This window comes from Halichoeres trimaculatus, unplaced genomic scaffold (genome assembly GCF_033239565.1).
Source record: "Halichoeres trimaculatus isolate MK-OKI-2021-1 unplaced genomic scaffold, fHalTri1.1 fHalTri1_scaffold_17, whole genome shotgun sequence".
NCBI classification, from domain to species: domain Eukaryota; kingdom Metazoa; phylum Chordata; class Actinopteri; order Labriformes; family Labridae; genus Halichoeres; species Halichoeres trimaculatus.
The window spans coordinates 13,068,232-13,082,962 of NW_027437195.1; the positions used below are offsets into that span (position 1 = coordinate 13,068,232).

General features: G+C 39.7%; 1 long non-coding RNA gene across 1 annotated transcript in view; it reads right to left on the reverse strand.

Moving 5' to 3' along the window:
* LOC141806824 (uncharacterized) overlaps nt 1–14,389 on the reverse strand; it is a 39,066-nt gene extending 24,677 nt beyond the window's left edge. Inside the window, exons 1-2 of the long non-coding RNA XR_012599792.1 lie at nt 14,205–14,389; nt 13,389–13,659 (exon numbers count right to left, since the gene is read on the reverse strand). This is a non-coding gene — a long non-coding RNA (uncharacterized LOC141806824). The remainder of the gene's footprint in view (nt 1–13,388; nt 13,660–14,204) is intronic.
* Nucleotides 14,390–14,731: the final 342 nt, after the last annotated feature.

Genomic DNA, 14,731 nt, shown 5'->3' on the forward strand with positions numbered 1-14,731 from the left:
TGCACACAACTGAAATGATCTGCTAATTAGCTTTTGCCTTTCTAATTTGTTCTGGGAAAAAAATATGATTTTAATACACTCAATGCTAGATTTAATGATGTAATTATAACATTTTTACACACACACACACACACACACACACACATGAGCACAAGCTGCTCAGTCGGCCCCAGACCGATGTGCCAGGGAGGGCGATGATGTCATCAAGGCGAGGTGGTGCACTGCATCAGCGGCTGACCCAGCGGTGATGTCGCCTGTGGTGAGCACCTGGCTGCCTCACCTCAGGAGAGGCATTACTGACACACACACACACACACACACACACACACATGCACAGAGAGAGAGAGAGAGTCAGCAGCAAGTGTTCAACTTCCATTAGACAAAACAATAAAACTGGAAACATGACAATAAATAAGATGGTGTGAGTGTGTGTGTAAGTGTGTATGTGTCTGTATACCAGCCAGACTCTGTTTGTAATGCTGAAGCTTTTACGCAGCACCAAACTGATTGATGCTTTTTTTCCTCTGTGTGGTCCAGACGTAAGTCATCCAGGCCACTTGCTACTCTCTGTTTACTGGTGGGTAACTTCTTACACACACACACACACTGAGTACGTACACACACGTCATCTCTGTCTCCACAGGTCTGGTTCTGAGCTCCAACACTCCTAACAATTATCTTAGCTCACAGATCGGGCACCTCAAAGTCTGGGGCTGTTACTCACAAAACACACTGGCAATGGCGGCTGGAGATGTGTTTACAGGAGTGTAAAGTGTGTGTGTGTGTGTGTGTGTGTGTGTGTGTGTGTGTGTGTGTGTGTGTGTGTGTGTGTGAGAGAGAGAGAAAGAAGATGTATGAGAAGAAGGAGCAGAAGGCTAGCTTATAGTGCGCTACAGTCAGCAACTCTTTAAAAGGAAGGCTTGAAGTGCTCTTCCCAACACAGGATCATGTCCAGTGTCTGCACACAAGGCACACTACAAACACACACAAATGCTCTCCCTCTCACACACACACACACACAGAGCCAGATGGACAGCAGTGCTAAGGCTTAGTTTAATGACAAAAGGACCCTCAATCTGGACACGGATTTATCACTCACTTTAAAGTCCATCTGCGAGAAGTTTGGACTGAAAACACAACTGCTCAATCTCTCTGTCTGTGTTTGAGCAACTTAGCGACCATGCTAAAACACTTTTCCCATACACCCCGAGGAGTCCCATACCTCCAGCAGATCTGCAACAGATCTGAATGATAAATGTGTGAAGTCAGGGGGTGGCTGGGAAGGAAGAAAACAAAAGGGGACGAGTCAGATTCTCAGCCCAGATGTGATATCGCAGAATCATGCAACTGTCGGCTTTTATTTTCTTAGATCTCCGTGGCGTCTGTGGTGGTGGGGGGTGAGCTGGGACAGATAGACAAGAAGAGTGACAGCACAGAGATAGACTAGCTACCTATTTATAGCCTGGGCCATCTGCAGAGCTCCCTCTTGTCTTTGGTCATCCTGTTCACAAAGGCTTGGAGGCAGATTCCAGCAGCCCAGCGCCCAGCCGCTCCATTCACTATTCATTCCAGAGCCGGCAGCACCATATGGATCCGGCCCCACTGCTGGGCCCTGGCCGGCCTGTTTCTCCCTCTCTATCTCTCTCTTTCTCTCTCCTTCTTAAGATTGACGTGGTAATGAAGCCTGGGTGGCTCGCAAAAGTGCTTTCCTTTCTTTTTACCCCTCTTTTTCTCTCTGTCTTTCCCCCTCTTCTCTCTAAAAAGACGCCGGGCACCAGCGTGACCGGACACCCCTCCTCCTCCTCTTCTTCCTCCTCCTTCCCTCCTTCTTCCCTCCTGTTCTCTTCCTATTAGCTACTCTAAGACTTTCAAATGATCTCATTTCATTTCCTGACACCTGTACGGAGCTAACTCGGCCTTAATTTGCTGTGTTGCCAGTCTGACTGTAAAAAAAAGAACACTACGTTTTTAAATTTAATCAGCAATGAGTCAAAATGTCATATTTTAATCATAAGTGTCACATGACTGGATACTCCCGGACCACATCCTCTTTTGTCTTTTTTTTAGCTAACATCCCCTTTCCAGCTTGACCATCTCACTTCAATGAGGCCAAACTGGCGATGAAGCGGAAATCAGAATCAGAGGAGGGGATTCCACACAGGGAAACTGTTAATGATGCTACAAAGAGAAGAGCAGCCTCTCAGGGGAAGTACGCGGACTGTGAAACTAAAACCCAGACAGAGCTTCAGTCAGCTTCCCTCTGTCCTGTTTTGTCCTTTAGTCAGTGGACAAATAGGAAACTACAATAAAAAGCTTTTTGTTTCACAGTTCTGTTAGAAATAGGACGCTAAAATGATGCACCCTGGTGAGCCTTCTCTTTGTGAATCTTGTGCTCAAACAGTTTCATCAGGGTGAAACCAGGTTTAAAAGATGAAAATGACTTTAAAGGACCAGTCTGGAGATATTCTATAGCTTTTGTATTGGCAACCAAAAACACAGACATAACCAAATCAAAAGAATCCCCTAAGCTCATCTTCATGGCTTTTATGAAAGTAAAGCTAATTCCTCTGAGCCGCAAAACTTCATTGTGTTCCAAAATACCACCGATGAGGCACCACTGGGTGTTTTTCCTCATTAGACAAACAAGAGAAAAGTGTTGTTGTAAGCCATCCCCACATTAACTCTCCTGCTGCCATAAAACTCACCAAAGGACCAAGTCTTAATCTGGGGGCCTCCAACAATAAAATAAAATAAAATAAAATAAAAATTAAATTAAAAAAAATAATAATAAAATAAACAAAAAATTGAATTAAATTAAAAATAAATTGAAAATAAATATATATATATATATATATATATATATATATATATATATATATATATATATATATATATATATATATATATATATATAAATATATATATATATATATTTATTTATTTTAACTGGAACACATCTTTTTTGTTCTAGGCAAGAGAAATTATTCAATGAATCAATATCAAGTTTAGAAAAATATTGCTTTTTTAAATACTGTAAATATGAGGCTAATCCTGTCAAGTCAAATTCAGTCAACTAGATACATATATAAGTGACAACCTTTTGGTCTTAATTCTGTCCCTCTTGTACCCCCATAGTAGCTTTATATGATTTAAACATAACAAAATAATGTTTTGCATTTCTCACACTGAAGATTCTGAGAACCCTTATTTCAGCCTCAGTCTGAAAAACTTGAGCTGCTGTCTCTTAAAGGCTCCCCACCTCAATTAGAGACCTAATGGGGGCGGAGCTTTGGACAGACCTTGGTGTTTGAGGCCCTCCCTTCAAATTTGATATGAACCAGTTCGTAAATTATTATGTGATGACCTCATCATTTCAACAAGTCTCATTAATATCTCATGTCATTTTGAACAGATCCTTTTGAGCAGTTTATGGATAGATTCAGGGATTTCTACAAAATATGACTATGAAGAAGTTCTGAAAATTTGCATGCTTCGTTTGAACATCTCAGCATTGTTATTTTGAATAAATCCAATAATAGGATTGAGTAAAAGTGATACAAAAAAAGATGTTCTCTCCAAGCAACTTGGTTTGTGTCAACTTTGGCGCCCCCTGTGGACAAAGCATTACATCCTCTTTCTTTGCAGATTTTGTCCTGTGCAGATGGTAGTGTGATAAAAAGGAAACAAATTTTATCCTGCCGTCGTTTTGCATCCAGCTGAGGACTCGATGAAAATAATCATGATGCCCTCCCTGATAAAAAGAGTTTGAGACATTTGGAAGGAAAAAAAAACGTGCTGATGGTCTAGTTTGCCCTTACAGGCCATAAAGATGAATTGTTATTAATATCATACTTTTTCATAACCAGTTTGAAACGCTTCATAGGAGCTTTAACACATCTTATGGGGACTTTCATATCAGAATTTCAAAAGTTACACTTTCAGGTGTTACAGGGGAAAAATCTGGGGGCTAATCTGGCCAATCCCGCTAGTTTGCAATTTGTGTGTTCACTTTCCTGTGCCAGGTTTCTGTCCTAATTACCTCCACCAAGGAGGCTATGTTTTAGAGCCTGTTTGTTTGTCTGTGAACAACATAACTCAAAAAGTAATGAACAGATCTTGATGAAACTTTCAGGAAATGTTTATAATGGGATAATGAAGAAGTGAATCCAGAACATTTTTAAAGGATTCTTTATCATTGTGAGATAGGGTTGTTTTCACCATAACTCTATGATAAATGGTCAGATTGCTTTGCAAAACAATACAAGACAAGGTCACCATAATTTCTGACAGATGTAAAAGTATGATCCAGATCCTGGCAATATTCTGGATACTAAGATCTGAAATATGTCATATGTACTGGGTCATCATCATTTTCAACACTGTCAGGAAACAAATTATCATACAAACCTGCAACTAACTCCAAATTGCAGCAGACAGTCTGCTGAAAGGAAGTATAACATTAAAGTAGGACTAAAGTGTTGCTGACAATATGCTTGGTGGAGGTCTGCTGTCTCTGAGTGATTTTCTAGTTTTGACAATGTTGCCTGCTCAAAATTCTCTTTCATTTTAGTGAGCATGACAATAAAAAAACTGACTCCAAAAAGCTGCCATCAGCAGTTTGACTGCTCAGTAAATTTGGAGCCCTTATCAGAAAACTTGCCTAATGACCTCTGATCTTTTGCCACAGAAATCACATTCAAATCCTTGTGGAAACATGTTATAAAAGATCTCATATGTTTTCAAATAGAACATGAGAAACTCTCACCTCCCACTGTATTCATCAAACTCTGCCAACACCGAGACTTTCACCTGCTAATTGTAGAAGGAGAGGTAAAAATAGCTGGGGATGTTTGCTGCGGCAGTATTTTTAGAAGACAGATAAAGTTAAAAGTACATTAGTAGTCGGTGGTATCATTCCTCAGCTGCAGTGTTGCGTTCACCTTGGGATCTGCGGAGCCTGAGGCCTAGGCCAGCCTAGTTAACCGTGCATGCTGTGCTGGGCCTAACCTAATTAGGTGCCATCCCAATGTCAACACTGCTGCGTTGAGCGCCTGATAAAAGACAAGCCTTTTCTTCCTCTGCTCACACTGCGAGAGGGCTACAAAGAGCCGGGTTAGAAAGACCCTACCATCTGCAAGCTCTGTGTGTGCATTGGTATGTGTGTGAGTGTGTATGAGAGTGTGTGTGTGTGACGCATGCATGCTGTCATTTTGCTTTTACTTTGAATGTTTGCTACTAAATGTGGGAAATAAAGCATCTGCAGGTTCTTGACTAACTTTTTCATCCCAACAGGAAATTGAGGAGGATTACAGAGCATTAAAATCCAATTTATAGCCACTTCAGTGAAAAGACGCTAGCATGCTACCTAACATAATCACTTCCATCCTGCATACAGTAGCTAACGTACTTCATACATGCATCCAAATACAGCTGCTTCACTGTGGATTTCATGCCATGTGTATTTGGTTTATTCACTCCCACTTCAAGTGTGCGCACTCTAATTTCACACAGATGAGTTTCATTTATCGGTTTTTATTTTACCTTACATCCCCGGCATCATTAAAGCAAAGAGTCTTTTTTTTTTTGAGCGCAGAAATCCCAATTAGGGTCGATCAAATATGGCTCCTCGAGCACACGTGCGGGCGCACGCGTTCACTCACAAACACTCAGTGTTGCCTTTTTAATGTGTCGTCAAACCATCCCGCTAATTCCATTTATACGGATAAAACACTCTCACAAATAGATTACCTGCTACATACGATCCCCCTCTTTCACTGTGAAATCGTGGCACGGAGCCACATCCTCCCACTGCTTGGTAGTCCATTAAAATACAGATGAGAGCGTTTTACAGCCCGGGCCAACAGCAACGCCTCCCAGCTAATCCAGCAACAAACACAAACATCAGATGAATTATCTGTAATGGAGAGGACTCTGTTCTGGCACGGCTGACGGAGAAATGAAACAAAACAGGAGTTTATTTTGGTAAATATTTGGATTTCATTTTCATTCTGCTTTTCATGTACGTAATTAGCTGGCAAATATAGATCTGTATAGAAATCCTCGCTTTTTCATCAAGAGGGTGCCTTAAGGTGCGTTTCCAGCCACTTCTTTTCTGCCAGAGCTGCTTCATGCAGAAACTAGATATGAGAGGAAAGTTTCTTTGCTTCCAGCATTTGAAGAGTTTGTTTCTGATGTGCACTCTTAAGAGAAGGAATCCACTCCATCCATCCATCTATCCATCCGTGGCCACTTGCACACTTGACAGTTTCACTTGCTCGGGAGGCGAGCAAACAATGCTGCTCTGACAGGCGAATCTCTCCCGTGTCGGAATCTCATCTACTTAAAGCACTATTTATTCAGCACACATCCTTTTAATGCTGAATCTTGGCAACGGCGCATGAAATCCAGCACCTTAATTCCATTAGCTTGTTACTCCAATAAGTCCCAATAATCTAAAGCTAACTGCAACACATACACAGGCCCTGGAAGTACACGCACCATAGCAGCTCCCTCTGGGGTGTTTTTAATAACACTAATAGCCTCTAAAGGTTGATTTATTCTGCTGATATCAAAGTAAATGGCCGCATTAACCTGTGATGTTTGGGACTAACTGCGGCAGAGCTTATCAAGGGAGGAAGTAAAAAACGGTGGCAATACGAGGCACAGCAGCTTTCGGGGATTTAACATAATTACATCACAAAGATTTAAAGATGCAGCAGCTGAGGAAAGTTCTTATTCAAATGCTTTTTCTTGCACACTGCAGCTTAGTTTCCCACAATCCTGAATGCAACACAGTCCACGCACAGAGCCAAATCTATTGTCGATAAGAGACTGAGGCTTCTCTACAAATGAGGCTTAGCAAGTGGTGTTCAAAGCCTGGTCCCTTCATTTCAAATAGTGACTCAGCTTTTGTTAGCCAAAGGGTGAAGAGGGCCCTGTAAGACCCCGATGCCCTTGGTGGGAATGAACAGATAAACGAGTGAAAGTGAGAAAAGAAACTGAGACACACACACACTTAAAAAAAAAAAAAATGAGGATGATGATCAAGAATGACAGATAATCTGAGAGGGGAAAGAGATGGAGAAAGTAATGGGGATATTTGGAGCATACCAAAAGAGAAAGGCATGAGAAAGTCTGTGCTGCTCGGTCTGATCCTATGTGAGCCGATGAGATGGGTGATGGGTGAGGAGGGGTGAGAGATAAGAGCCAAAGAGGATTAGGGCCGTGAGAACCTTTGTTGTTGTGATCAGTTAAAAGCACTGGCTCTCAATGATCCACCTGACCACCTCAATGTGCCTACAGCAGCAAATCTGCATGTGTTGGATGACAAGACACCCTGAGATGATGCTACTACTGCCTGAAGTTTTCAATGAGCATAAATCTGAAATCTCTGATTCGTCCCCTTAAAGCTTTCTGCATCTGAGTGGTCTACATGTCTGAGGAGATGTACAGCAAGATAAACACGTGTTGCTTAGACAGAGAAAAGGGCTAAGTCAGAATTAGCAGCAACTTCTGGCACAGACAAATGAAGCCTGTGGAGGTGAAAATTGTCCTCTCGAGGTTAGCTCCTCAAGCAGAGGATACCCCTTTAAAGTGTGTTTACTTTCACAACAGACTTTAACATGTTTACAGCCTAGTGCACACAACAGTTTAACCTCCACACCTCATTTCTTTTATTAGCAGCTCTAGGTTGAAAATATTTCATGTTTTGGAATGTTGCCATGTTCGTCACTGTCACTTCTCTGGCAAAGACCAATCAGAATCAAGAAGAGGTGGGAAATCTGAAATATACAAGAGGAAGCTTACCATGGTCGTTGTTTCTGCACTGCAAAAACTGAAATCTCATCAAGTGTTTTTGTCTTTTTTTAAGTAAAAATTTTCTTATTATACTCGATATGAACCACTTTCAACTTATCAATCCAGAAAAATGTCTTGTTTCAAGTTATCAGAGTACAAAAATGAGGTTTGAATCGCTTGGAACCAGTAAAAAAATCTGCCAATGCAACAAGAAGAAATTGCTTGAGACTAGAACAATGTCTTAATACAAGTAACTTTTCTCTTGTTCCATTGGCAGATTTTTTTACTGGTTACAAGCAACTCAGACCTCATTTTTGTCTTTAAATAACTTGAAACAAGACATTTTTCTGGACTGGTCAGGTGAATGTGGCTCGTATTGAGTCTAGAAAGGAATTTTCTACTGAAAATAAGACAAAAACACTTAAAAAGATTTCAGTTTTTTCAGAGTATAATACTATTTTCAGATCTGGAGGGACCGCTAAAGCTACAGCACAGGTTTTATCAATTATGTCTACATTTTCTTTTTGAAATTAGGAAAAAAGGAAAATATGAGGTATACAGAGCATTTTAAACTAACTTGATGGTAATTATTAACAATCATTACAAATAAGCACCAATAATGGGTCATGAGCACTTCCAGCCTTATAGGCCTTATAGTGGACACAGGGGTTGGTATTGGCAAGAACCTCACATGATCATGAACCGATAGAATCATGATGTATCATGATATCACAATATTGTGATATACTGAAAAATCCTACACAGTTAACTAAGAGAAAATAGAGCTGATGTTTATGTAAATCACACAGTATTATTCAATATTAAAAGGAAAAATTAAGTCACAATCATTTGATTGAAAACAGCTTTTCTATTTTGTTTTTGAAATACTGAAAGTCAAATGCAGTGTTAAACACATTCACTTGAAAACATGAAGTGAATTAAGTTTGTTGCTTGATCTACTGCAGGGGTGGCCAACCTGTGGCTCTTTGTCTTTAAGTGTGTGGCTCTTCGATCCATTCATATACATAATTTTAAAAAATCATGTCATTTTTAAGAGTAGAAGTATGCCTATCGATCTAAAACCTTGTTTTTAATCGATAGATAGATAGAACTTTTTTCTGTCTTAAAAACAGGAATTTGTCTTTGACACAGCTCCATGAATAAATTTATACACACTTGCAAATTAAATAATAAAATAAATTAATCTTGCTTTGGAAATTGGAAATGCATCAATTTTTATTTTGATTATGAGTGAGAGGAAGTGTGTTTGTACAACCATGTGTATTATGCAGCTCTTTGTAGTACCACGGTAAGTTTTGCAGCTCTTGGTCTCTGACTGGTTGACCACTCCTGATCTACTGTGACATAAAAAAAAATTTTGCAAAGAAGTTATTGGACAAAAGACGTGGTCAGCTGGTGAAACTGACAAAACCACTTGGTGTAACCAGTGTTTCTCATTACAAAATCTGATATTGTGTAAAAAAAAAGTTCCTATGATTATGAGTTTAACAGTCTACTATACTGTAAAAAATTGAATTAACAATGATTTTAACTAAACCGATCCAAAAAAGAAAGAAAGCAGTGATGACTACTGCATCATCCAGTTATTCTGACTTGCCCAGTACAACAAAAACCAATATCATCAAGTTTAGAAATTAAATATTTAAATGTGCTTTGACATTACATTTATTACACAGCCTACAGGCAACATACAGCTGAGCATCTCTTCATCTACCACAGTGGAGGTGCCAAAGCCATATTTAACTTCCAACTTGACTGAAACTTCTTCCAAAAAAAGAAAATAATAATTTGAGATGTAATATCGATATTGTATCAGAGGTCAAAGTACTGTGATATATTGCTATATTGATATTTATTTACACCTCAGGTGGACACAGGCCATTATGCATGAATATGGATGCAAGTGATCATGTGACTGACAGGTGGGCCTGTTATTGTTGTTCTCCAATCTGTCCTCCACTTCACTTTGCTGGAGACTTTTATTTCCAGTTTGGTGACCACCAGCTCAGGCTTCTTTGTGCCTCTTCATGACATTAATGTAACCAATGCTAAATCCCTGTTTTATACAGTGTATGATTTAGACACACAAGTAAGCATTGTTCTGTGCTGTAGCCAACACTGAGGACTGCTACATCCTGTGATCTATGTTTCCTCTGAGATTTGATTTGGTTTTACTACATCATAAGGACTTCACGCTCCATTTATTGCAGGGCAGGTATTGTGCAGTGACTTTTAAGAATATTTTTATTGAAAACAGATGCCTGGAGTAAAAAATATGACTAAACAAGATCAGTGGAAGTGGAGAGGAAGAAAGCAAAATGGGCCGTAAAAATGAAGCCAGATAGGAACTGTGGAGTTGGAATAAAACTAACTGTTTTGTCACCGTGATTAATCCTTTTTCATATGAACACAACTCATGGTCTAAATAAATATTAAGATAATAAACTGTACTTCTAGGTCAACACAATAAATATAAAAAGGGATCCAGTGTTTTCCCAACAGATTTGTTATTCCTGGCAGCATTGAGAGGCCATTGAAACAGACCTTATACTGGAAAATGGAACACTAAACCCAGTTTTATTGGTTCACAATTTCCTGGGAAGAGTCCTGGAAAAAAACGATGTAATCTGGTTTGGATTATGGAGAAAACAAACATCTGAGACAACTATTTCTGTTCAATGTCCAGTTGATTTTAAGAAGAGCTTTCCTCGCTGAATCGTAAATCCGACATATCGATGGTCAGTCCCAGACTCTCAGGACATAAAATAGTCGATAAGAAATTTCTATAAAAAATAAGCTCAGTTTAAATCAGAAAAAGCATGCAAAAAATCCAAAACAATTTTAACCTCTTATTTCTTGTGCCAGTTTGTGGAGATCTGGAGGAACAAGTGCCCTTGGTATTCAAAAAACTCCTTGCTGCTCCCCTGCCCTCTCCAAGGAATTGTCTTTTTAATAAAAAAGTGAATGAAAGGTTGAGTGAATGACTTCTAACACAGCCCCCAGTCTCACTGAAATGAGTTCCAGTTTTTTTGGAAATTGGACGTGCTGATGCACTTCATTTTTCACACTTGCTCTGTAAACAATAAATAACGCTTCAGAGACAGTGGAAAGCATCTTGGCAGTAATAGTGTTAAGCTGTTGGCTTAGAATAGAAAAGATTTAAGTGTTTTTCTGTCATTTTGGCATTTCAGTGCAGATGGAAGATTTTTACAAAATCAGAGAATACTGGTGGGACTGAAAAATGTGACTCACTTTATATAAGTATATATATTTCTCTCATGAACATGTTTTTAAAGCATCAAATATACAAATAAAATGACATTTATTCTTCTGTCATTTACTCTCGGCTGTTATTGTAAGCTCTGTGCAGCTTTTCTCCAAACATCAGTCACGTTATTTACCTCAGAAGGAACAACAAGCCCGGGTGGTCAGGGATGGCAAAAGACAGAGCCATGAATCAGCCAACTGTCCGCTTCTCTGTTTTCACAGAAAGGAGTGTGTTTCCTACATTAACTCTCTCTTCCCTCTGTGCTGTATAAATAGATAAAGATTGAGTAAGAAGTGAGATGACTGTGGTCAGAGGGTTTGGGGTTATAAGGAAGTAAGCTCTGCTGTGACACAGAGATACAGCAGGAGGAAGCTTCAGAGAGCCAAGTCAGAAATGTTTGAATTTCATGTTTCGCTCTCAGACGGTTTGAGAGGTGGATAACAAACGCAGAACATGTCAACTTTAGCTTAAAACACTCACAAATAAAAGATTTAAACATCACTAAATTAGGAGTAGAGTTCACCATGCAGTCTGGTTTTAGAGTCATTATTAACTGTCATAGCAGTTTTTGCAAAGCTCTCAAAATGAAGCTAACCAGCTTCACCGAGTTTACTTGAGACAAATGAGAGAAAGGATTAGAGGCCGTAAAGTGAGGTTCACTCGTACAATCATGTATTTTCTGAACTTTTCAGGTGAATGTAGCGCATACAACATCTAACGATGTCTAATTTATTAAAATGATACAGTTTTTGCAGTGTAGCATCAGCTAGTTTACCAAACTTTTCCTTAATCAGTCTTTAAATTTACTGTTTGAATGCATTCCTCCATAAAAATAATAAAAAAATAAACTTCTTTGTTGTTTACCTAATAACATAACTATAGGCCAACATTTTGCCTGAAAAGATTATATTTTCTTTGTAATACTCACCTGTGATGCTCTGATTATTGCTTTTTTAGAAGGATGTTGCTTTTTGAATTTGAAGCTTTAGACCAATTCACACAAGAAATCAGTCATTACTAGTCAGGAACTTAAACCAGAAACTACTTTGTTGTTGGTGGTAAGAACAAAGTCAGGGCTTCAGTATCAATTTGGGAGATTTTTTTTTTTTTTCGACTGAAAACTAAATAATTTCTTACCTAAACTCTATTTGGTAGCTTCTCTTGAGATTTGACCTTAAATTTCTAGCAGATGAGGTTTTTCTTGTTGTCACGTGATGATGGGTGATAAAATTTTCAATTTTCTGGCCTCTTTTTTCCTTGTACTAATTTCCAGGTTAAAATCTGTACCTTAAACTGAAGTCTCTTGTTTGATAAAATTTACAACACCCAGATAGCCACTAAATGAAGGTTGTTACAAGATTACGTTTTCCACTTCAGGTCAAAGGTCAAGAACAACCTACATTTATGAACATTATATGAAATGTTAAAGATATAAATGTTTATACAGTCTTATTTTTGCTCCTGAATACAGAATCAAACAACTGTGAAAGGTTAGGAATTAACAACACATACAAGGGAAGTGTTCCCTGAAATGCAATCTGAGCATGGACCTCCTGACACAGACACTCATAACCGTGCTACCACAGAATCCAAGAAGTCTTAGCCAAGGCGGTATCATAACCCTCTTTCAGGTCTCGTATACACTCTCAATTCCCCTTGGAATAGAGGAACCTGGGATTGAAACGACACAAACTTAATCAATTTGCCTGCTGTAGTTCAGGTGAAATGACGTTACATTGTTAAAGTACCTGTCACATCCAAACTGTAAGCACCTCCCATTGATACCAATTTTTCTTTACCATTACTCTGTAACAGCGGTCGCTCCCTAACTTTGAGTTACTTCTTCTTCCCTTACAGACACAGCTTCACTTCCTTTCTCCCTGTCACACACACACACACACACACAAATCTGATTTCAACAATCGTCTTCTACCAGTACGTTGGACTTGAAACCACACTGTCATACTCAGAGTGTGAAAGAGGAGATATGCAGATATCTGATTACGGGGGTACAGACTGCTTGCTGCAGTGACAGCTGTGCCGCAGTGATAGGTGGGCGACACAGCAATGTTAATGTGTGATTGTATGCCAACGGGCAATATTGCCCAAAAGTTAGACTGAAGCCAACTTTTCCACACTGCCAACTGGTTCGTGGTTGTCATGCTGGCCAAAAGATCTGAGTGGTTCAGCTCTGACAGAAAATAAGTGGATTTTTAACAACTTTGCCTGACGACTTGCTTGAGTTGTCTGTAGCGAAGTTGCACAAAGACATCATAAAAAAATACAGCCATACACCTTGTACCTGTTGTTTCATGTCCGGCAACCAGCTGTAGCAGAGCTCACCACAGGGGATTTGGAGAGGCCACTTCACAACCAGCCTGAAAAACACCAGGGCAGCCAGGGTGCCTTTGTTTCCTGGTCCAATCTGGTTATCCCATCTCTTCCATCCATTCATCGTTCTCTATCAGAGCTTCCTGCCTGTCTGTGTGCCCTCTGCAGCCTCTAACGTTACAACAGATTCAGGCCTTGATGGCTTTTGCTTAGAGAACAGGGGAAGTCTCATTGTGGAAACTCTGTAGGTGGACAGAGAGAAAGAGGACAGACAGATGTATTTCAGTCAAGCCAAATTCTGTTTTTGTCAGCTAGCTACTTCATACCATTATGCAGTGGCTGGCATTTTTACCGAGAACAATTATTTAAAACAGATGAACTTGTGTTAATTTAATGACTCTGGTTATGCAGGCAGAACTTTTTAATGATCAGGAAATGTGTCCAATGACTCTGAATTTCATTATGCTTTACTAACAAATTTATGAGTAATGACTAATTTGAAATTCTTTCAAAAATAGGCCTACTGTTTTTTAAGGCTGCAGTGTAGCCACGGGAGAATCTGCTTTTTGGTTCTGAGAAGAAAGGTCAAACACTAGCTTGTCAATAGCTAGTTAGATGTGAAGATAAGCCACTTTAGCTTGACAAGTGTGAGGGTAAACTGAATATATTTGGGTTTTAGTGTAGGAGAGCATAGAGAAAGACGGAAAGTGACAATGCTACCTTAGCTTTGAGGCATTGTACTGTCTGTTTTTCTCCCTTTTTTATTTTACACACACACACTTCTTACCTTATTTATATCTGGAAGACACTGACTGCACTACAAGCTCGATTGGGTTGTCATTCGAGGTATTTTAGCAGTCATTGTACCCACTGAGGCTCACAGCTCGAACCCTCCGTTGCCCTGCTCTTCCCGTGAAACCACATCCGTGCTGTTGAGGGGTGTATGATAGTAAACCACGCCTCTCAGCTACAAGAGCCCCTGCACTACTATCTGATGTGTACACTGCTCCACGCGACAGGCGCGTGGCAGCCCAGCTGAGGAGGGTAGAGCGCGAGACCCTTCCAGAAGACTTCAGAATGCCTTTGTGTTCACGTGCGCTGTTGACTTGGAGGACTACGACAGTGAAACAAGCGGGATTTAACGTATTCTACGCAAAGTGCGCAGAATTTAACACTCAGAAGGAGAAGGCAGGGAGTAAAAATTAAACGAGAGACAAATCGTTTCTAATTCTTTGAAAACAAAGGGACTTCAGTTCGGCGTCGGTGGGTTCATAAGTACCTATTTGTAGTTTTATAGTTTTTCTATCTCCCTTT